We start from the raw sequence: 23,813 nt of genomic DNA, 5'->3' as shown, positions 1-23,813 counted from the left end.
TGTCTCGGATGTCACTATTACCGACAAGGCCATCTCTGACCACTACTTCATCTCCTTCACCACCTCCACCCCCTCCCCACCTCCACCAGACCCACCACCATCTTCTACCGCCCTTGGAAGAAGTTACCCCCACAATCCCTAACCGATGCCTTGGAGTCCTCTGAACTCCTCTCCCTCTGGCCTTCAACCCTCACCGACCCCTCTTCTCCTCTCTCCCTCCTCCACAATACCCTCTCCTCCACACTCGATACTCTTGCCCCCATCACTTCCCGCACTGTCTCCTACTCCCGCTCCTCCCCCTGGTACACCACCCACCTCCGCTCACTGAAAAGCCAGGTGCGGGCTGCTGAACGCACCTGTGTCAAATCTGGCCTAACGGTCCACCGACAAATCTGGCTGGACCTCCTCAAAATTTACCGCTCCACTCTAGCCTCGGCCAAGTCGTCCTTCTACTCCAGGATAATCCTGGAGGCGAAGAACAACCCCAGGCTACTGTTTTCCACCACAACCCGACTCCTCCGTCCCCCCCGCCACCCCGCGCAGGTCATCTCCTCCAACCTTCACTGCGAGGAGATGCTGGATTTCCTTGAATCCAAGATCAAGGGAATCCGCTCCGCGGTCACTTCCCCTCCAACTTCCACCAACCCCCCACCCCCTCCCTCCCACACTCCGACTCCTACCCATCCTCCCCTACACACTTTCGTACCCGTTTCCCCACCCTCTGTCACTGAACTCATCCTATCCCTAAAACCAACCACCTGCTCCCTTGACCCCATCCCCACTCCACTCCTTATCTCCCAGCTCCACTTTCTTGCCCCACATATCACTGACATCATCAACCTGTCCCTCTCCTCTGGCTCTGTCCCCATTCCATTAAAAACTGCCACCATCACGCCCACCCTGAAAAAACCCTCCCTTGATGCGTCGCAGCTATCAAGCTACCGGCCCATCTCCAACCTCCCCTTTCTCTCCAAGGTCTTGGAAAGAGTTGTCGCCTCCCAACTGCGCTCTTTCCTTTCCACCCATTCTCTTTTCGAACCCCTTCAGTCAGGTTTCCGTGCTGCCCATAGCACAGAAACTGCCCTGGTCAAGGTCACCAATGATATCCTGACCATCTGTGACCAGGGCTCCCTCTGCCTCCTCGTCCTCCTCGACCTATCGGCAGCATTCGATACGGTCGACCACGCTATCCTACTCCACCGCTTGTCCTCCCACCTCAACCTTCAAGGCACTGTCCTTGAATGGTTTAGGTCGTACCTTTCTCACCGTCTTCACTTTGTCTCGACGAATGGCTTCTCCTCCACCCCCGTACTGTCTCATGTGGTGTCCCTCAGGGCTCTGTCCTCGGTCCCCTCCTCTTCACCCTCTATATGCTCCCCCTTGGTGACATCATCCGCAGACATGGAGTTAACTTCCACATGTATGCGGATGACACCCAACTCTACCTTTCCTCCTCTACTCTCAACTCCACGACCACCGATGTCCTGACAGCCTGCCTGTCCGACATCGAGTCCTGGACGAGAGACAACTTTCTTCAGCTCAACGTGCGAAAAACCGAGGCCCTCCTGATTGGCTCACGTCAGCGCCTCCGCACCTCAGGCGCTGACACCATCAGCATCCAAGGCTGCACTCTCCACCTCTCAAAGCCAGTCAGGAACCTCGGCGTTTTGTTCGACCCTGAGCTGTCCTTTCTCCCTCACATCCGCACCACAACTGGCACCGCCTTCCATCACCTCCGGAACATCGCCAGACTACGGCATTACCTCACCCCTCACGCTGCTGAAACCCTGGTTCACGCCTTTGTCACCTCAAGGCTGGACTATGGGAACTCTCTCCTCGCCGGCCTTCCCGCCACCTCCCTCCACAAGCTGCAGGTCATTCAGAACTCTGCAGCTCGTGTACTGTCCCGCACCAGGCTTCGGGACCACATCACTCCCACCCTCGCTCGCCTCCACTGGCTCCCCATCCCCCAGAGGATTGATTTCAAGATCCTCATCCTCACCTACAAGGCCATTCACGGCCTTGCTCCCTCCTACCTCTCCAACCTACTATCCCCCTACCTACCTGCCCGTACCCTCCGTTCCTCTGGCTCCGGTCTGCTCCACGTCCCCCGCCCCAACCGCCCTACCATCGGTGGTCGGGCCTTCAGCCTCTCAGCCCCTAGGCTCTGGAACTCTATCCCCCAGTGCCTTCGCCTTGCTTCCTCCCTCTCCTCCTTCAAGGCCGGTCTCAAAACCTTTCTCTTTGACCGAGCCTTCAGCTCCCCTCTCGACTCTCTTCCCCCTCCTCGCTCCCTCCCTTCCCTCCCCTCACCCTGACCATTTCCCCCCTCCTCGCTCCCTCCCTTCCCTCCCCTCACCCTGACCATTTCCCCCCTGCTCGGATCATGACCCAACTGTGCAGCGCCTTGGGACGTCCTCCTGACGTGAAAGGCGCTTTATAAATGGAATCTTGTTGTTGTTGTTGTTAATGCTTCAAAAAATGGCACTTCCAACAATGCAGCGCTCCCCGAGCACTGCAGAGGAGTATCAGTCTGGATGATGAGTACCAGGTCCCGACATGGGGTTTGAACCCACAGTCTTTTGAATCAGAGGCAAGAGTTTATTTCACTAAACTCAATCCTCATACACTTGAAGTTTACCTCTCTAAAGTGGTCCACTGGGATTTTGTTGCATGCTTGTACTGTTTCCCAACTCGTATTGTATATTGTTACTCTCTAGTCACCATCACACCCAGTGCTTCAAATACTTCTACTCCCTGAATATTGCTTGATCACTGACAGGAACTAAGTCCAGGACAAAGAGTGAGACTTCTTGACACAGTGAGTCAGGAGAGACTGAAGTATTATAATGAAAATCTTTGAGTCCTTTCCACTTGATTGTTCCCAATTTATTTTGAGCTGGTTCAAATTCTCCATCAATAAATATCACAGTACAATGTTTTCTTATTCATTGCTTGTAATGCAGCAATGAAGTGGGATGCATCAATCTTCTTACTTTAGCCTGGCAGGTCTTGCTTTTTGTCTGCGGTTTATCTAATAATACAGTACTTTCTTAATATGTCTAAAATTTTGATGTTCATTGAAGTGTTGGTGAAAGAATCCAGAAAGTTGGTTTAGTTAGTGGACCTTCTTGCAAAATTCAATGCTTTAGAGCCATCCAAGTCAAAATTAACCAGAAGCGTTTTTGCTTGAAAACAAATGAGAAGAGAAATTTTCTTAAGAATGGAGGAGATGGTTGTGTCAAACACAACTGCTGTTACAGATGGCTCTGCTGGTTCTGACGAAAGGTCATCGACTTGCAATGTTTACTTACTTTCCTCTCTCCATAGATGCTGTCTGACATCCTGAGTGTTCCCAGTGACTTCTGCTTTTATTTCAGATTTCCAGTATCTGCAGTATTTTGCTCTTTGCTGATATAGTCCAGGACCTGAGTAGATTACTTACGTCAGTGGGACCTCCTTTCTTCTTACAGCCTTTTTCCGAAGAACAAATATCTGACCTTCTTTCCCTCATCTCTTCTAGGAAAAGGTTGATTGGTAAATTGAATGATAGCATCTTTAGGAATGTTACCAATTGGTCCAGCTTGGAATCCTCCTCATTCATCAATTACAGGACTTAATGACATGTTCAAGATTGGTACATTTGAGCAAGATTTATTAAGGAGATTTAATTTTCCTCCATCTTACCATTAAATCAGACGTAATTGAAAAATCAATGCTATCTCTTTAATAAATGTTTATATTAATGCACCATGGACAGACAAGACATGCTGTGAGTGCAACTGCTGTAAGAAAATAATTGCAGCTATGGCTATTTGTCAATAATTTTTATATCAGCCAGATGTCACTTTAATGAACACTTACTGTTATTTTCTATTTTTGAAAGTTAGTTTGATATTATTGAGGAATTTCGGCCTTATAATCAGGACCAGGTGCAGAGTCGGAAGAGGAGGTGGGGCAATACTCCAATTTGGTCAAGACTAATGACCCCCATCCTGGGATCTTATGTATCTATCAGCTTGTCTGGCAGACATCAAGACCTGGATGAGTGCAAACTTCCTGCATCTGAATGTGGACAAGACGGAAGCCATACACTTTGGCTCCTGTCAATGTCTTCACTTCTGCAGATCTAATCTTCTAACCTCCTCTACCTTCCTGGGCTCTCCGTCAGACTCACCGAACCAGTGCACAATCTAGGTGTCCAGTTCACCCCCAGCTGTCCTTCTTCCCCCACTTTCAGTCCCTGACCAGGACCACCTGCCTCCGCCACATTGGATTCACTTTTAAAGGGGTTAGCTTTAGTTTTCAAATGTTGCCCTCTTGTTATGGATTTGTTTTACAAGGGAAACAGTTGTTCCCCATCTACCTTGTCAGCTCCCTTTATTATTTTATAGATCTTAGATTATTGGTTACCTGCCTCGGATCCAGAGACTATAATGAGATTTGCCCAGCTTCTCATTTTAGCTAAGCCCCTTCATCTATCATCCTAGTGGATGTCCCTGGATTTGCTCCAAGAATAGTATATCTTTCCATGACACAGGGATAAGCCCTGACATTGTGTTTTATGATTATTGGTGCTCAATCTACCGGTATAGGAAAGGAGCGTATTGTTTTGTATGTGTGACTCTGTAAAAGGGTGCCACAATTAAAGGAGGTAAAAAGGGCTATAATCCAATCAGGCTTGTATGGCATTCCAGCAGAAAGTGACAATTAGGTTCCAGACTTAAGTGATAATTGAGCACAAGTATAGAGCTGGGGGCTGGTGAGAAGTGAGGGGAGGCTGGAAAAGACAGATGTGAAAAGGTAGAACTTCCTTTACAAAATAGCCTTTTTTAAATTAAAAAATTGCTGAAACTGTTGTGCAAGTTTTGTTTATGCCTGCCAACATTTTCTGAAGCAACACACCCAACATTAAAAGCAATACCATAGATGATGCCTGACAAGTCTTCTGTATAATTGCAATGGCAGTTACTTGTTTTTATATCCTATACCTATTTTGATAAATACCAGCATCATATTTACCAGTTTAATTATTTCTGCAGCTTTAAGTAGCCTTTAATGACTTATACACCTGGACTCTTTATCAACCCCTTCCTCCAACCTGACTGCTTTTTCATTAGGATTGCATTCCCATTCACCATTTTTACATTCAAGGTGTAACCACCTCATATTTTTCTATATTGAACTGCACCTGTCCTTGTTCATTCATTCATTTGATTGATCTATGTCTTATGTCCTCCATCCTTCTGCTCTCATTCAACATACACTAAATGCTCCTATCTTAGGGTCAAGTCCAAACTGATGTCCTCCCCTTTATTCTCAAATTCAGATTATTAGAGCTCCAAAATGCTACCCATTGGAAGGGTGCTATATAAATAATAATCCTTGCATTTGATATAGAGCCTTATCACATATTGAGATATCTCAAAGCCTTCACAGAATATATTGTAAAGTTAATTGACTATATATTTTGATAGCAAAACACAGCAGCCAATTGCGCATAGCCGTGTCCCACAAATTGTCATGGATTCGCCCCCCAAAATACAATTGACTGTATATTTTTGCCCCGGAAATATACACTCAATTTGCTTTACAGTATATTCTGTGAAGTGCTTTGAGACATCTTGAAGAGGTGGTAAAGCGCTATATAAAATGCAAGAATTATCATTATTATGGATTGAATGACCAAATTATTATTATTATGTATCCGGCAATCGACTAACAACCGGGTTCCTACTTAGTGCTCGGTAAATAGAAATGTATGGAGTAAGGAAACTTGCCTAAGGTTTCGCCCTGCCCAGTAATCGAAGCCAGAATCAAATCAAACCTCTTGTTTGCGAGGCAAGTGCTCTAACCAATAAGCTATAGGAGTTCATAAATGCAAGTTATTATATTTGTATAATGGAGTGAAAGATGGAGACCTCAGCATATCTGGGGTATTAGACCTCAACACCTGGGATCAGGGTAACATCCCCCACATTCCTACGGTCACTCCACACAGTCTCTCTCTCTCCCTCTCTCCCCCTCCACACACCCCATGGTCATCCCCTATCCAGGAGGCTTTTAGAAAGTGACCAAAGTGGGCAAGACCATGTAGGGATTTAAAAGTGAGGACAAGGATCTTGAACTTGATCCTCTGATGGATGGGGAGCCAATGGAGCTTGGCAAGGTTGGTGATAAACCTGGATAGTAATGCACTATTTTGAAATTGCAGTAGTCATTAGGGTGCTCTGTTAGTCTATTGATTTATGAACCAATAATTCATAAATCCTATTGCAATCAATTCCTTCCTCATCCCTTCAAATTTGACCTTGTTAAAGTCCATAATCTTTACCTATGACACTCTTTGTCCTTTTTAAGCCTGATACTGTATTCAATCATATTATGACCATGATTCCCTAGGTGCTCCCTTACCATGGATCAGCTTTATTTATCTACTAGCTGTACCCATTGCAGCTACGCTTGCAACCAAAGGATCCAATATAGAATATAAATTGACACACAGACAGACACACTTACTTATCCTTGAAAGGTTGATTTTCACTTAGACATTTTTATAATTATAAACATAAATATATGATTTATAATCACTGGGACATCCTTCCGATGTGAAAGGCAGTTTAAAAATGTAATATTGTTGTTGTTGCCATGGCTTAGCTTTGTCTGTGTTCTTTATTTTGTTCCCGCCGCTGCTTGGCTACGTGCATGCTCTGTGACGCAGGATGTCACAGCATCACAGTCAGCTGGCATGGCCACCAGATGTAACTGCACAATACCACAGCGTCACTTTGACTTGATGGCCACTAGCTGCAATTACCTCAAAAAATGCAAAACAAAAATACATTTTAGGCCACAACTTATGAATGATGGGAGATACCCAAAAACAAATATGCCCATGTCACTCCTAGATGCAAGACCTTTCCGTGGAGGTGTAAGTCATGTCTCTACATCAATCGGTTATTGAGATCCTTCTTGAAATGCACACAGACAGACATTGTCGGTTTATTAGTATAGAAGTGCTCAGTTATTCTGTCCTTGATGATGGATTCTAGCAATTCTCCCACAGCTGATATTAAACTGTATAGTTACTTTTCTACTTGTTCGGTTCGTCTTCTACCAATCTATAAGCACCTAAAATGACCTTTGTCTTCTTGCAGGTTTCTCAGATCTGAATATACAAGTTATTTCCCGCAGGCTATTTCACCCAACTTTTGGGGAATAGTTAAAGGAACAAACAAAAGTTACAATCCTCCTTTGGGGATTTGAACTGTAATGTACTCAACACTTGCCTCATGTGCAGGAAGGGACTAGACCCGAAACATGAATAGTAATAAAGGGTGACTTAATGCTCCAGCCAATTTTCATAGAAAAAAATACCCTGGTTCTCAAAGATGAATGTAACAGGATAGTATGTTTTGCTTAGCAAACCTCTTTGAAGTACGACCAAGACACAACACATTAATTTCAGGAGTGCAGGATTAAAGACCAACATTGCCAATATGCCACTTGGTTAAAAAAAGTCTACCTTCCTAGGCTGGTCAATTTGCATATTATCCACTCACAAATGTAATCGCCGTTAGGTATTTTATTCCTAGGAATACCAGGAATTCAAAATATTTTAAGGTTGATAAATAATGTCTTATATTAAGAGCTAAATTCAATATTCCTATAAACCCTGTGTAGGACTAAAGAGGGGGGGAAGACATAACAAAGGGTGGAGGAAGGATGACGTCTTCATGTCACGAATGGAATAAATTAGCCATGAGCCTGCAGTTTGTGCTAGGGTTGAATTGCACTTGCACAGCTGGGGTTTTAGAGAGTGTTTGATCTGCTCTTGCAAGCTCTGCTGATCCTATGAAATTGCATTTAATGGTCTTGTGCTGGAGTGAGAAAATGTGAAGAGCTTGTTACAAAACAATAGGGACAGTCCATCTCATGTACACACCTGTTCTTTGTAGTTCACAGGGGCCAATTTGTACAGTTAATATTTCTTGAATTAATTTGACTGAAGTTCCACTTTTGTAAATGTTGCTTTAAATGATTGGCTCGGTTACCAAATGCTTGCTTTTGATACTCCGCGCAAACATTTTCAATCCAACATTTACACTGTGAATAGTGTTATTCTTGACCAACTGCATCATGGTTAGTGATCATGCCCCTCTAACCTTGTACTGACTGTGAGTTTTGTCAGGAGAGCTACATCAATGACTATGTTGTGAAAATGAAAAGTTTCCATTAAAATGGAAACAGCATTGACAACTTTATACATCACAATAGGAACTAGAAATGTTGCAGACAGTTGGGGTTGCACGGGGAGGCTAAATTGACTCCAGTTTTACCAGCATTAGGGAGGGAGAGAAACAGCCAGGGTTCCTGCTGCTTATGTGGGTGTGTGGCAATCGAGCGGGGAGAAGTCAGGCTCGGCCCTGACACCCAACTAGAGTTGAGTAGCCTGCCACTACCATGAGTGAAGAGTGCTTTATAAATGCAAGTTGTTGTTATTGATAAATGTAGGCCTGCCTGGCTTAGGAACTGGTTTACCACAGAGGGTTGACTTGATTCCAGACATTCCATTGCCAAACATTAAACTTGGAGCCTGCTCAACTCCAAGAAGATCCATTTATCTCCCTGCCTCCACCCCCCGCTCCCCACCCACCGAAGATTTCACAAACGCCAAGCACAAGATGAGCCCTCGCTAGGTGGACAACGGATACTAGGAACTGACTGTGACTCAAATCTATTTTATACTGGACGTGTCTTTGAGGGTGGATTTGAACCTAAGTCCTGGAGGCAAAACAATAGCCTGAATTAGTCAGCTCCCTGGCGTGAGGATGTGGGATTGCCTGAGGCTTGAAGGAGCTTTGTAAATTTATAAATCTATTGTTACTGTGTTTTTTGGTTCTGTACTGACCGATTTGTGTAGGGCAGTGTTCTGTGTAGTGTGACCTGAAAATTATTTGCTAAATTAATCATTTTATTTGTAGCAGAAATTATTCATGAAGTCTATGGCTTCATACAATGAGTACAAATTCCTGAAATAGTCAGTACTGTATTCTCAGATTAGTCAACAGAAAACTGACTAATAAGTGTGGTAAACAGTAACGTTCCTTATTTTGTTTACTACTTTTGTTCAGCCAGCTGAGATATTTCTGTTACAGACTTCAGGTAAACTGGGCCAATGCATCTGTGGGACTTTAAATTTTAAAGGATTGGCTTTGATATTAAGGTCACCTCCTCCCTCCCCATGTTTAAAACCTGCCTCAAGATTTGCCTCTTTGACCGTACATTCAATCATATTTAGTCCCCCCACCTCCTTCTGTTCCCTCCACACCCCTTTCAGATTCTCACCCCCCACCCCACGCTGATGCCCAATGAGCTGTGTGAAATGTTTTGAGACATCGTCCTGACATGAAAGGCATTGCATAGGAACAGCAATATCCTGTATCACATTGTGGAGACTCCAAGCCAACATGGGACAAGAGGGTACAGAATCAAGGATGTGGAGGGCAAGTTTTGGACAGATGAGGTTAAAATTGCTGTTTCAAAATCGATTTAATGTGGTAATAGTCAAATCTGTTACGAAATAGATATCCCAATTTTAGTCGCAGGATTTATTTGCACAGAAGATAATGAACAACTGGAATGAGTTATCAGGAAAAATAATAGCGAACAGTATACAATCAAAGAAAACTAATAATAATGCTTGAATTCGATTAAGTGTTTTATCACGTCTTTGAGACCCGTCAAAGCGCTTCACAGAATATACTGTGAAGTGAATTGACTGTATTTTTTGGGTGAAATGCGGCAGCCAATTGTGCACAGTGGTGTACTACAAACACTCGTGGATTGAGTAACCACATTTTTTTTTGGAAGGGATTATTACTCCCAGAAAAGCAATCCGCCAATTAAAATGAGTCAACCCCCCTACCTGCTCCAGTCGTTAATTACCCTCTGGTTCACTGCCCCTGTCCTTTCATTAACCAATGGTGCTATATGCTGGTAGAAAAATATTCTTCAGTAAGGCTTAGTCTCACCCTAAAAAAATGCAGATTATAATAAAGAAGTAAATTGAACCTCAGTGCAAGTAAAGCAATATATGAGTAATTATTTGGGTGCTTCTCAGTGTGAAATACATTTAGAGGTTACTGCAGCAATGGTGAGAGAAGCAGTGAACCCTAACATAAAGAGTGAATAAATGTACCTGAGCATAGTTTGGTGAAGTGACTAAATGTCATTTTCAGAAATCAGACCTGCAAAGAAATTAAAATACAGACCTGCTAGACCAGTGAAAGAGACGGAGGGAGAGACAACAAGATAGATATAGAAAATTACTGTCAGTAAATAAATGAGAGACAATCACACAGATGCAGACAAACTGAACGGATGAGTGGCAGAATGAGTGAGTCAGGTTTCACAGTAAATTAACCTGTATCAACTTTAAAAATAAAAAGCTGGACCGTGCTCCTTCAGCTGGCTGTTGACTAATTTTATATGTCATAGGTCCTTGAACAGGTTTTGAAGTGAATTGATTTTTTTTATCACTCCATGTTCTCTTCAGACCTTTACGGTATAAATAACTGAGATGAAGGAATTTGAGTTCACATCTTTTGAAATTATTGAAGCAGCTGAAACCTGCTGCTTCAGCAGGATGTTAAACCAAAATCAATGGTGTCCTTCTACAATAAAGCTGGTGTAGTCGACTGCAGCTTAGCAGCTCTTGGCAATCAGGCTCACAGGCCAGTATTCTAATGGGGTTCATCAAAATCCGTTGATGACTGAATTTTTCTGGCATGGACTAGTTGGGCTGAATGCTCTGCCTTTGTGCTCCATCACTCTATATTTCAGAAGTAAACTCCTCAAATTACAGTAGTCCTATTCTATTCCTTTGCCCACTTCCACTTTATCTCCTCCGACAATTCTCCTACTGCTATTGCGCGATCACCTGCAGAGCACCTCGGGGCTCTATCTTCCGTCTCCTCCTTATCTTATCTACATACTCCCTTTTGATGATGTAATCTGCAAACACGGGGTTAGCTTCCACATATATGTGGACAACACCCAAATCTCCAGTCCACTGTTGTCTGTCCGCCTGTCAGACAACAAGGTTTGGATGAGCCTCAATTTTGCAATACTATGCAGCTCTACATGGACAAGATGGAAGCCATTCTCCTCAGCTCTGGCTAGTGTCACTTCACTTCTAGCTTTAACATCCTGAATCTCCTTTTCACTCTCTCAAACTCATTGATTCAGTACTAAACTTGTCATTCAGTTCAACCTTCAGCTCTTCCAAACCTTCCACACATTCGCTTTTCTTCACCTTTCATTGTCTACCTCCCTTCCATCTCACATAAAATGCCTCTGAAACTCTCATGCATGCCTTTTTACCTCCTGACTTGATTTCTCAAGACACTCCAGACTCCTTAAATAACTCTGCTGCACACATTCGCACTGTCACCAAACTCTGGTGACCAAATCATTACCCCAGTCCTTACAGGCTCCACTAGTTCCTGACTCTCAGTGAATTGATTTCAAGGTCCTCACCCTCTTCTATAAATTTCCAAGAAACTCCTTATTATTGTGATCTTCTCCTACCTTTCGCTTCTGCTGTTTGGCAAATACATGCAGGTATCACATCCCTCACCTCCTCCGCCCCACTATTTGGCTGAGCCTTTGGTAACTATGTCTCTAACCTTTGGAACTCCCTCTATTATCCCTCCAAATCACCCCTCTCTATCAGTCTTTACATCCAATTCTAAAGCCAACCTTTCGACTGTACCAATGGCCCCCTCCACCTTCTCACTTGCTCATTGTCTGATGCCATCCCTGTGAAGCACTCTGAGATGTTACCCTACATGAAGGGTACTGCAACAACAACAACAAATTTATATTTATATTGTGTCTTTCATACAGAGACAATTATATACTATGTAAATGCAAGTTGTTGATTTTTTTCCCCTCCGGAGCCAGGGTGTGAGTACTGCCTCCCAGAATCCTGATTGAGTGAAGTCAGTCAGTATCCTATTTATAGCTGCGCTCAAGCTCCTATTGCATGACCAGGAGCAAAAATGGAGCAGATTGTTCTTCAGGCTCAATCGTTGTGGCGAAATGGGGGGGCATTCACCCCTCCCCCTCCTGGAGAGGGATGTGTGGAAAGGAGAGCCTATATGGGGAAGAGAGGGAAGGGGGGAGAGAGAAGGGCAAAGCAGGATAATAATAATCCTTGCATTTGATGTAGCGGCTTATCACATCGTTGAGATGTCTCCAAGCGCTTCACAGAATATTTCAGTATAAAGGAAAAAAGTACTTAAGAAAGCACTGCTACTACTATTGAGGCAATGGAGATTTGATGTGTTTTATTTTTTAATGAATTCAGCCAGCCAGTGGCTAGCACTGAGTGCTCCAGGCAGGTGCTAATACTCACTGAGCTGTGCACATCCGTCTGAACACGAGTTCCATTATCTGTTGCTGTGTATTGATTCACCCCTGTGGGATGCTTCCTTTCTTACTGTCCTCATTTTCAGTTTGCATTTGCATCACTCACCGCTAAGATCGATAAGCAGAGGTGCTTTGGGGGAGAATTAATGGCTTTTTATCGATCCAGTGAGCTGATGCGTAATGGGATGAATGTTTCCTCTAATTAGAGAAAAACTTTAATGGCTATGTTATAGTGAAAGTTCTCGGCGGTATCACTCCTGATCCTGGAAAATCACTACATACAAATCAGACGATGGATTAGATGCAGATGTGAAAATGCTCCTGAATACTGGATGAATATTCAATAAGGGCTATCATACTGGAACATAACATAGCAATGGAAGTGAGTGTGTGATATTTTTCGTTTAACGGATGCCTAAATTCAGACTATTGCATGCATAGTTACTGTGAATCCCTGAAACAGTTACATCAGAATTAAAAATGACTATGTCAAGGGTGGAGGGGGGAATAATAATAATCTTTGCTTTTGATAAGGCGCCTTATTATGTTGGAAGGATGTCTCAAACCGCTGCACAGGATTTACTATGAAAATAGATTTAACAGAACAGAATAGAGTCACAGTAACTATGTGTGCAATAGTCTGAATTTAGGTCTCCAAACAACATTGACTGTATATTTGTAGGCAAACGTGGCAGCACAATTGTGCACAGCAATGTCCCACAAACAGCCACAAAATGAATGACCAATTTTATTTGAGGGATTGTTGACCAAACCCCTGAATAAACTCCCTTCTCTTTTTCAATAGTGCCATGGGAATCTTTAATGTCCACCTGAACAGGCAGATGGGACTTTGGTTTAATGTCTTATCTGAAAGACTTTGTGCAAGAAAATAAATCCACTACTGCTTTACTCCCCAAATCAGCACAATATTCTACCTCTTATATAGATGTTAATGAGTGAATACAGTAGAAAAAACTTACTGAAAGCAAGTGTCCAGATAACAACAGTCAGGTGAAGTTTGCTACCATGCTTGTGTGATCTCCCTACTTGCCTCCATCACCTGAAGGAAGCCACTTATTGCAGCCATTGCATTTGAAGTGGTGGTTTGTGCACAACTACCGTAATTCTATTGTTTTGTTGAGTTGCTCTGGTGCAAAGTGATTGCCTCACTTCACAGGCCAAAAGTGCAACGGATGCTGCGGACACCAGCAATAGTTAACACATCACACATTGCAATTTTCACCCCAGTATTTGTAATCAGGAAAGCAAAAGTCAGCTTCGGGAGCTGACGCACTAGATACATCTGCTCTCCCAACCTGTTGCAAGATTGACCTTGTGGAGCTTCTGTTTTGTAGCTGATGTTTGCACACACTGGATTCTCAGTCTTATTTCTGTAGTTGTAAAACATTGTGAAAATAACAAAATGTGCAGAGTAAAATGAGGTAGGTCATTGTCACAGGCCTGATAAGACACACAGTTCAAAATCAGAATATGATTCTTTCACACATATGAAATAATACTTACCCTATAACAACAAGATTGCATTTATGACATTGATTGCATTTATGACATATTGATTGCATATATAACATACCTGAATGTTTCTGTTTACTACCTGTTGCCTCCGCTCGACTGCCTCTGGCCTCCTGCTTGTCCCTCATGCCCTCTGTTCCATTATCATTGGCACTCTTTTAGCCATTATGCCCTCAATTTCTGTAACTCTCTCCCTCAATCCCTCCGCCTTGCCCCCGATTTCTCCATCTTCAGGTTGTGCCTGAAAACCTATGGTCACCTCTCCCCTTCCCCTAGATCGTTGTCGTCTCCCCCTGCCACTGTCAGGTGCTCTGGGCACTACTATGTATGAGGGATGCTACATAAATGCATGTTGTTGTTGTATTTCATACATGACATTCTTCTGGCCTCTCTGAGCAGCATTGCCAACTTAATGGCAATTATGCAGAATCCTAAGCAGTGCTGCGAGAGAGCCAGGCTGGCTAGTCCATTGTCAACAGTGCTTTGGAGTACTGCAGAGCTGCCTATCCCAGGAACTGAACCAAAGAGATTCTGAGATACTGATGAAGTGGTGTTGTGAAAGAAATCCTGAAAACCGGAATCGAATCGTTCCTCTCCATCATTAGTTGGGTGAAAATGAACCTGTCCCACAACAGACTAAACCCAGTTCAGTGGGTGAATAATCCAACGCTTGGGGAATTCTGCTTCACAATGATAGGAAGAGCCAACATTGAATTATCAAACAGCGACATCACTTTGAAGACTTGATCACCTCGAGCTGGATGTCCCTGTAGTAACTTCTCTGACGCCTCTTGCTGTGCCATCTGGGAGCAAAGTCAACCCCAAGGAGATCCTGCTTACCTCTCCCCGAGGACGAAGGTCACCAGTTGATCATTCTACATCTTTTAATTGCATGATTGAGTCTTCATAGCTTACGGAGAACATAACCTAAAAGAGTTGATATCCTGTTGATATTCTGCGATTATCTGGGACCTATCCAATAATCACTATTTATTATTGACTATTTATTATTATTAACCCCCAAATTCTACACATTTGGCTTACTTGCTCCACTTCTCTCCTCCAGTTTATGATATACTGTATATTAAAACTTAGAAAAAGTGATGGTTGTCATGAATTAAACCACTGGCATATTTATTTACCTGACCCTACGTTTACTGTTTATATAAAATAATTGAACAATAATGCCATATAATTGACCTTTATAGAGCATCTTTCACGTAAGGTGGGCGGAAGTTAGCACTACTAATAATTATCAAGTCACCCATTGCATTTTCCTCCCTTTTTTTATCCCATGGAAATAAACGCATCATCTTAACCTTTGCTCTAATCTATGATTAACTAACCTATGATCCCGCAACACTGACTGAAAATGTGTTTACAGCTGGTAATAAAGGTTACAATGTCACAACATGACATTATTTGGTAAGATCTCTAAAGGTTATTAAATATCACATGGTATTCAAAATGTCAGTAAATTAAATATGAAGCCTCTATGACAAATATGTGATGGAGACAAATAGGAGTTCAATCGGGCCTGAGGTTAAGGTATAAAGCAGGGAAATGCTGGAAATCAAATAGAAATTGGAAATCAAACAGAAATTGGAAAATGCACAGAGGTTCATTCTGGTCTGAATCAAGGAGAGAGAGGTTAACATTTCAGATGTGACCTTTCTTCAGAGCCTTTATGACTGGCCTTTATGCCTTTAACCTGAGCTGACTCAATCTCATCAAATCCAAGCTCTGCTCCTAACCATTGAACCTGAGGATCCACAGTCTGTGGGAACCCATAAGATCAATAGTAGCAATGCAGTAAATCTCACATAAGTCATATTAGTTGGGACCATATGAAATACACAGTCACTACACTTTACAGTATATTCGGTGAAGCGCTTTGGGAACGTCTCAAAGACGTGATAAGGAGCTATATCAAATGCAAGGATTATTATTATTTAATATAACATGCAAAGTATGAGTTAGGTCAAACTTGCATAGTGTAAACTCTTCAATAGGATTTGGTCAGACATATGACTTATGTGATTATATGATTTATACTGATCAGACTTATGCAAGTTTTATTGTATTAGCAGCAACAATGTGACGCTATGACAAGCACTGACCAGAGCTGTCAACATCAGGAAAATGTCAGCAAGACGAATTGCAGTGAGGTTTCATTTAAAAGAAAGAACCAAAAGGCCACTGTGATCAACAAAAAGAGATACAAAACCATGTTTCATTTTCAGAGTGCAATTTGCAATTGTAAAATTTTTAAACCAAAAAAAAGCGAGCTTCACTCTATATGAGTGAGGCTTGACAAGTCTGTCATTGATAGCAACATCTCTCCTAGAGCAGCCATTGTCCCTGTTCAGGTCTTGTGCAGAATGGATTAAAGCAGATTAATACTTCTCGCTTCAACATTTTTCTATTCTGCTGGTTCTGAATCGTCCCTTTAGGCTGTGAATACAAGAGCCTGGTGATGATATTCCTGCTGTGAAAGTGTTTGGGACAGTCAAAGTGGTAAGTGGATTTTCGTTCTTGATGTTCACAGAGCAGAAGCAGCAGACACAGCCAGCAATGTAAATTAAAAGAACCAGAGACGGGGCTGGCAATGGGGGAGTCAGATGGGACTTGTGTTTTTCTTACAAAGAACAGAGGCTCAACTACTTCAAAAGGGTCTGGGCCTAAGCTGTCACCCGGCCAATAACCCCCTTTTTGGTGTTTAAGTAACTATAATATTTTTTTGGCATCATTTTATGTTGAAGTTGTTCACTTTTGTTGAAGCTTTTAGTTGCCAAAAGGAGATACTTTTCCCTTTAAGGACGTAATAATTTCTGTTGTAGGTGTAACTATAGCAATTTAAGTAAAGAGATCTGCATCAACCGGAGGCTATGTAATAAGTGAAAAATTCGAATAACCATGTAGGGTTACTACAGACAGAGACATCTCTACTTTTGACAATGGCAGTAAATGCCAAAAGCTCAAAAGTTTGATGTGGTCCAAACGACTGTGCCACAATTTTGTACTTCACCCACAAAATATACAAAAGTCAATCCACTTTAGAGTATATTCTGTGAGGCGCTTTGAGAAGTTTGATAAGGCGCTATATCAATTGGAAGGATTATTATTATTATCACTAACTGGAGTGTAGTATAGCCAGAGTACCCTAGCTACTCTATATAAAAAGCGTTGATGCCATCCTTATATCTGTTCCTGCTAAAAACATTGAAGCTTTAACTAAAAGCGAACACCTAGCATTAACATATCCAGCTAATGCTCACCTCCAAAGAATCCTACTTTTAACGACTGTTATCAGCCAGCTTGGCTCAGCAGTAGCACTCTTGTCTCTGAGTTAGAAGGTTGTGAGTTCAATCTCCACGTTGGAATTGGGAACCACATAGGCTAAGATATAATACAATACAAAATTACATTTGTAAAGCACCTTTTACACCGGGAGGACAACAACAACAACAAGATTCCATTTATTGAGCGCCTTTCACATCAGGAGGACGTCCCAAGGCGCTGGACATCGCAAGGTGCTGAATAGTCAGGGATTAGGACCCGAGCGGGGGATTAGGATCAGGGAGGGTGGAGGACAGAGAGGGTTAGGGTTAGGGTTGGGATCACAAGGAAATCCGGCATCTTCTCGCAGTTGGAGTTGCAGGAGAGGATGGGCGAGGCGTGAGAGGGTGAACGGAGGAGCCGATTCGTAGTGGAGAAGAGGAGCCTGGGGTTGTCCTTGGCCTCCAAGATTATCTTGGAATAGAAGGATGATTTAGCGGAGGCAAGGGCAGAGTGGAAAATTTTTATGTGGTCCAGCCAGATCTGCTGGTGGACCGTTAAATCAGATTTGAGACAACTCCGACAACTTCAGACAACTCCAGGGTAGTGGAGAGGGATTGCGGGGAGATTCTTTTCCGGGGCGGTAGGAGATGGAGGTGGATTGGGTGGCAGTGGGGAGAGGGATTGAGGAGATAAGGGAAATGAAATGGTGATCTGAGATGGCTTTGTCGGTGATTGTGAAATCCGAGACACTGAGACCCTGGGTAATATACCAGGTGAGTGGGTGGCCATGAACGTGGGTGGTGGAGTAGATGTGGAGGGAAAGGATATGGAGTCCTGTAGCTCAGTGGTTAGAGCACTCGTCTTGCAAGCGAGACACCTGGGTTCAATTCCAGACAGGGTGAAACCTTGGGCAAGTTTCCTTACTCCACACGCCTAATAATAATCTCTCAAAAAACCCAATAATAAATTGGTCATTTTCAATCCACGACTGTTTGTGGGACACTTCTGTGTGCAATTGGTTGCCGCATTTCGCCCACAAATATACGGTCAATTCACTTTACAGCATATTCTGTGAAGCGCTTTGAGACGTCTAGAAGATGTGAAAAGCGTTATATCAAATGCAAGGATTATTTATTATTATATGAAAGGAAAGGAGAGAGAAGTTGGTGGAGATAGTGCAAGAGGGGTGAAGTTGCCTAAGATGAGGAGGCGTTCACAACAGAGGCAGAGGGAAACTAGGAGGGTGGAGATGTCAGAGATGAAGTTGGGGAGGGTTTATGGGGACGATAAATCAGGAGAATTTTGAGCGAAATATTGGAGGGAAAGATAACACGCCAAAGCAGTACTGGGGGATGTTGTGTTGTCGGAGATGTCGTCCTTCAGATGAGATGTTAATACAAGGTCCCTTCTGGCTGTGCAGATGGATGTTAAAGATGCCATGGCACTATTCAAAAATAGAGGGGAGTTTCTCCCAGTATCCTGGCCAACAATTCTCCAAATAAAAAAATGAACACTCACTCCGTAGCTGTTTGTGGAACATTGCTGTGTGCAAACTGGCTGCCACGTTTCGCTCGCAAAGTACACAGTCAATCCACTTTACAGTATATCCTGTGAAGGCCTTTGAAACATCTCAATGATGTGATAAGGCACTCTATCAATTGCAAGGATTATAGGAATGTTAATTGTAACTTCTGGTTTGTGATTTTCAGTTTGCCAAATTCAAGGTTGGCCAAATCCACGAAATGCAATTCATGAAACAGTGGGTACTTTTGCTTGTAAACTCAAAATGTGCCTTAATTGGAGACACTTCAGACACTTGTAAGAATAATATCCTTGCATTTGATGTAGAGCCTTATCATGTCGTCAAAATATCTTAAAGCGCTTCAGAGGATTTACACTTGTAAACGCATGAGCAAAACGTATAGAGTTTATGACCTTGGTTGGGTTGGTGAAGGATTCAGTCGTCCTACAGAACAGACGTTTGTCAGAAACCTCCTGTTCAGTGCAGTAACCAACAGTGTGAATCTGAAGAGTACCATCTAGACATCACCAACAGATTGATACGACTGCAGACAAAAAACAAGTCCAGAGAGTCAACAGTGACAGACTTTCTGGCAGGAGGTCTGGCAAATCTCAGTCACTCCAACCATTATGCACTGATTTGCTTGATTGTATTGTGCTATAATGAACGTGGAATGAAACTTGCTACGAATATTTTATGGCAACTTTTTGCAGACACATGATCTACTGTTACATTTTTACTTCAGAGTTTTCATTGTAATAAAATCATTTGGGAAACATTCGGTTTCATTTTAAAGATTAAAGAGTCGAATTTTAAGCAATAATAAATGGAATCGATTTTTATTTGCTGGTTAACTAATTGTGAGACTCACAGCTGAATGCAGGAAGCTTACTTTACTTGAAGACTCCCACATGATAGCGACATTGTTGAATGCAATTATGTAAATATTAATGTGCAGTTTGTGAAAAATACTATTTGTGGACTTTTTTTGTTCTTATGCACATATATGGTAGTGTTATTAATATATATCACCATGTGCCAGGATAATTTACAAATGTTGCAAAAGGAACTTTTTGCGCAAGATGTCAAAAAAAACTTCAATTCCGACAAGTTTATGTGGAGAAGCAATGAAAAACACTTCCTTTAAGATGCCTTGAAAGACATCAACATGAAGTAAACCCAATATTAATGGCAGAGTATGGGGTATGGGGAAAAGATGAGTAAATTAGACTGAAAGGGTTGTTCTTTTAAAGATCCAACACAGACAAGATGAGCCGAATGGCCTTTTGTGATATAAATTTCTATGGTTCTATGGTTTTAAGTACATTTTGGGGTCTAATTTGTGGTATTTCTTGATGGGATTCTTTAATAAGGAGTTCATTTTTTTTTGGTATGCCAGTGTTTGACACATGCAGAAGCCCATCAACATGCTTACGAATATCAAAACCAGACTGAAAGATCCACATATATATGGAGATTTCTCATTGTCTGATATATGAAGTGGGTGTTCTCCTCCTGAAAGGGCACACCTTCTTACGTAATCCCAGAAAGTGTCAGACGCAGGTTGACAAGAGCCAAGGCTTGGGGAACCTGGAAGTCCTGTAGCTCAGCGGTTAGAGCACTTGCCTTGCAAGCGAGACCTGGGTTCATTTCCAGGCAGGGCGAAACCTTGGGCAAGTTTCCTTACTCCACACGCCTAATAACAATCCCTCCAAAAACAAAAATAATAAATTGGTCATTTTCAATCCACGACTGTTTGTTGGACACTGCTGTGCGCAATTGGCTCCTGGATTTCTCCCACAAATATACAGTTAATTCACTTTACAGTATGTTCTGTGAAGCACTTTGAGACGTCAAGAAGACGTGAAAAGCGCTATATCAAATGGAAGGATTATTATTATTATGCATCGGGTACTGTGTTCCACCAGCTATAACCCAGGAGCTTACCACTCTAATAACAATAATAATAATATTTTGACTTGACAAAGTACCTGGTGAAGAAATATCAACCTCCTGCAAAAATAGCTATTTTAGGAAGGTCAAACACAGAAAGAAAAGTAACATTTGTTTGTATGTAATGTGGCATTTTTATTGGTTTGGCTGACCCTTCCTTGAAAAACATTTGATTTTGGGTCTGTCTGTGCCTCACCAGGATTACTAGCTTACCACTTAACCTACGTCAAAGAAAGTGGCAAATTCATCAACCTTGACACAACAAAATGGCAGTATAATAACCACCAAACAGCCTATTTCTTGTGGATGATCTAACATTCTAATCTTATCTTTGTTATTTTGAATTATATGAACCAAGCCAAGTCTGAGACATTAAGAAACTGAAGCATTTCCTTGAGCGTAGGAAACCATATGAAAAATAAACCCTGTGTTAAATCCACAATTATAATTATGACATTAGGTAAATAGTCTGACAAACCATCAATTACAAGGGGGAATAACCTTAAAATAAGAACCCAGACAGTGAGAACTGATGCCATTTCTTTATTTCTTCACACAGAAGATGTGGAACGCTCTGTCTCAGAATCAAAAGGCATGTTTAAAATAATAATATGATTATAATCCTTGCATTTGATGTAGTGCCATATCACCTCTTTATCACAGAATATGCTGTAAAGTGAATTGACTGTATATTTTGTGGGCAAAATGCGGCAGCCAGTTGCACACAAGCAGTGTCCCATAAATAGTCGTGAATTGATTGACCAAATTATTATTATATATTTTTAATGGATTATTACCCCTGGAAAAGTGATCTGCCAATCGACTAACAACGCAGTTCTGACTTACTGCTAGATAAACAGAGGTGCGTGGAGTAAGGAAAGTTGCCCAACATTTCTCCTTGCCCTGGAATCGAACCCAGGTACTCTCACTTGAAAAGTGAGTGCTCTAGCCACTGAGCTACAGGACTACACAGTTAGACAGACAGATATTTGGGTAGTAGAGGTATGAAGGACTAAGGTGAAAAAGCAAGATTTAGAATGATAAGATCTGCCAAGATCCAATAAACTGGTGGAACAGACAAGATGGACTTTATGGCCTTCTTCTGTTACTGTTTTCCTATTTTCCTCGCTCCAGTCTATGACCATTGGATGAGACATGAAACTGAGATCCCAACATCTGCCTGTTCATGTAGTTGTTAAAAATCCCATGGTACTATTTGGAAAGAGCAGAAAGTGCCTCCCTATGTCCCAGTTAACATTCATTGGACCATTGCAGTCCATTTAGAAGGTCTAAAGTAAAAAACATAATCGGTCATTGTTCTATCAGTCAGATTTATCAATCAATTTAGGTGCTTTATAGTAGTCTAATTCCTTCTTGAAACTCCTGATACAATCTTCCTGGGTAAACAAGCTAAATCTGAACTGTGTATACCTTGCTTCTAAAGTACTTGAATCTGATTCCCTTGTTATAGTGGAGTCCTGTAGCTCAGTGGTTAGAGCACTCGCTTTGCAAGCGAGAGACCTGAGTTCAATCCCAGGCAGGTCAGGGCTAAACCTTGGGCAAGTTTCCTTACTCCACACAGAGCCTAATAATAATGCCTCCAAAAACCAAAAAACAATAATAAATTGGTCATTTTCAATCTACGACTGTTTGTGGGACACTGCTGTGCGCAATTGGTTGCCGCGTTCGCCCACAAATATACAATCAATTCACTCTACAGTGTGTTCTGTGAAGCGCTTTGGGACGTCTTCCCGACGTGAAAAGCACTATATCAAATGCAAGGATTATTATTATTATTATAAATTTTTTTGCAATGTTAAATGTATTCTTAGAGTTCATTTTATTTCTCCCCTTTCAGAGCTCATTATTGGGATGAAATTAAGATTATGTCTTACATTGGAACAAAGTTGAATTAATTATAGCATTTTTAAATTAGAAATAAACCATGAAAATGTGTTACAATTTTCAGGCCTACATTGGACTTTGAGCTCACGGTCTTGGTCAAACTATGGCTCGTGGGGCTATCGAGAAGAGAACTGAATAGAACAAAGAATAGAACCCTGAATAGAACTAGTCTAGGAAAGTCCATGTTCGATTGGTAGTGTGTTTCCAAGTTTTTCTTGTTTTTTATGGCATAAATCAAGAAATATTCAATCAAGAAAGTATATTTTGTTTGCTGGCCAAAATGATTGGCCAACACTGGTCTAGGCTGACATTCCAGTGCCTTGCTGGGAGAGTGCTGTAGTGTTGGAGGTGCCTGTGATGTGTCCTTGATGTCCCATCTGCCTGTTCATTTGGATGCTAAAGATCCTTTGAGGTTATTCAGTATAATACAATAAAAAAATTATATAGCACCTTTTATGTCAGGAGAATGTCCCAAGGCGCTGAACAGTCTTAGCACCCAGGCTGGGGTGGGAGCTGAAGTGGATAGGAAGGGGAAAAATGACTGAGAGTGCAGTCAGAGAGGTAGGTCTTGAGACATACTTTGAATGAGGTGAGGGAGAGAACAAGATGATCGAGTCCAGGTTGAAGTTCTAGAGTGTAGTTTCAGATAGGCTGAAAACCCAACTGCAGAATAAAGAAGAGAGCTTTTTCCCGTGGCTAATAATCTCCCAGATGAAATTAGTCATTAATTTTGCAAATTGATTGTTTCATTCACCTACCATTGCGCAAACACTACACTTCACAGTAAATTCTGTGAAGCATTCTGAGACGTTTCAACGACGTGATAATGTGTTACATGAAATGCAAATATTATAAAGATTTATTTGTAAGCACTACAAGGAACTAGTACTGGACACTTAATGCAACCTTGTTCATATCTGAACAGTGAATGTTATGAAATGGTCCTGACTTATGCAAGAGAATCACTGATGTAATCTTTTCTTGGAATGGGTGCATGTGTGGAATGATGGATAGGCGAGGATATAGATTTATAAGATTCCATGTCTGTTCATTGCTTCACAAACGTAATGTGTTGATTCAGTGGAACTTCGCTGGTGTCTTTTTTGAATAGCTGCAACATGTAAGACTGAACAGATAGAAGATACTGTACAGGTTTCCTTGCAGCACATACATGGGCACTGAG

General features: G+C 42.0%; 1 protein-coding gene across 1 annotated transcript in view; it reads left to right on the top strand.

The window, feature by feature from the left end:
• LOC103187128 overlaps positions 1–23,813 on the top strand; it is a 102,979-nt gene that overhangs the window by 54,711 nt on the left and 24,455 nt on the right. The gene's annotated exons all lie outside the window — the stretch shown is intronic.

Source organism: Callorhinchus milii, unplaced genomic scaffold, assembly GCF_018977255.1.
Source record: "Callorhinchus milii isolate IMCB2004 unplaced genomic scaffold, IMCB_Cmil_1.0 Scaffold3, whole genome shotgun sequence".
NCBI lineage: Eukaryota > Metazoa > Chordata > Chondrichthyes > Chimaeriformes > Callorhinchidae > Callorhinchus > Callorhinchus milii.
The sequence above is the reverse complement of the archived record's forward strand: the minus strand, read 5'-3'. Positions and strand labels throughout refer to the sequence as shown.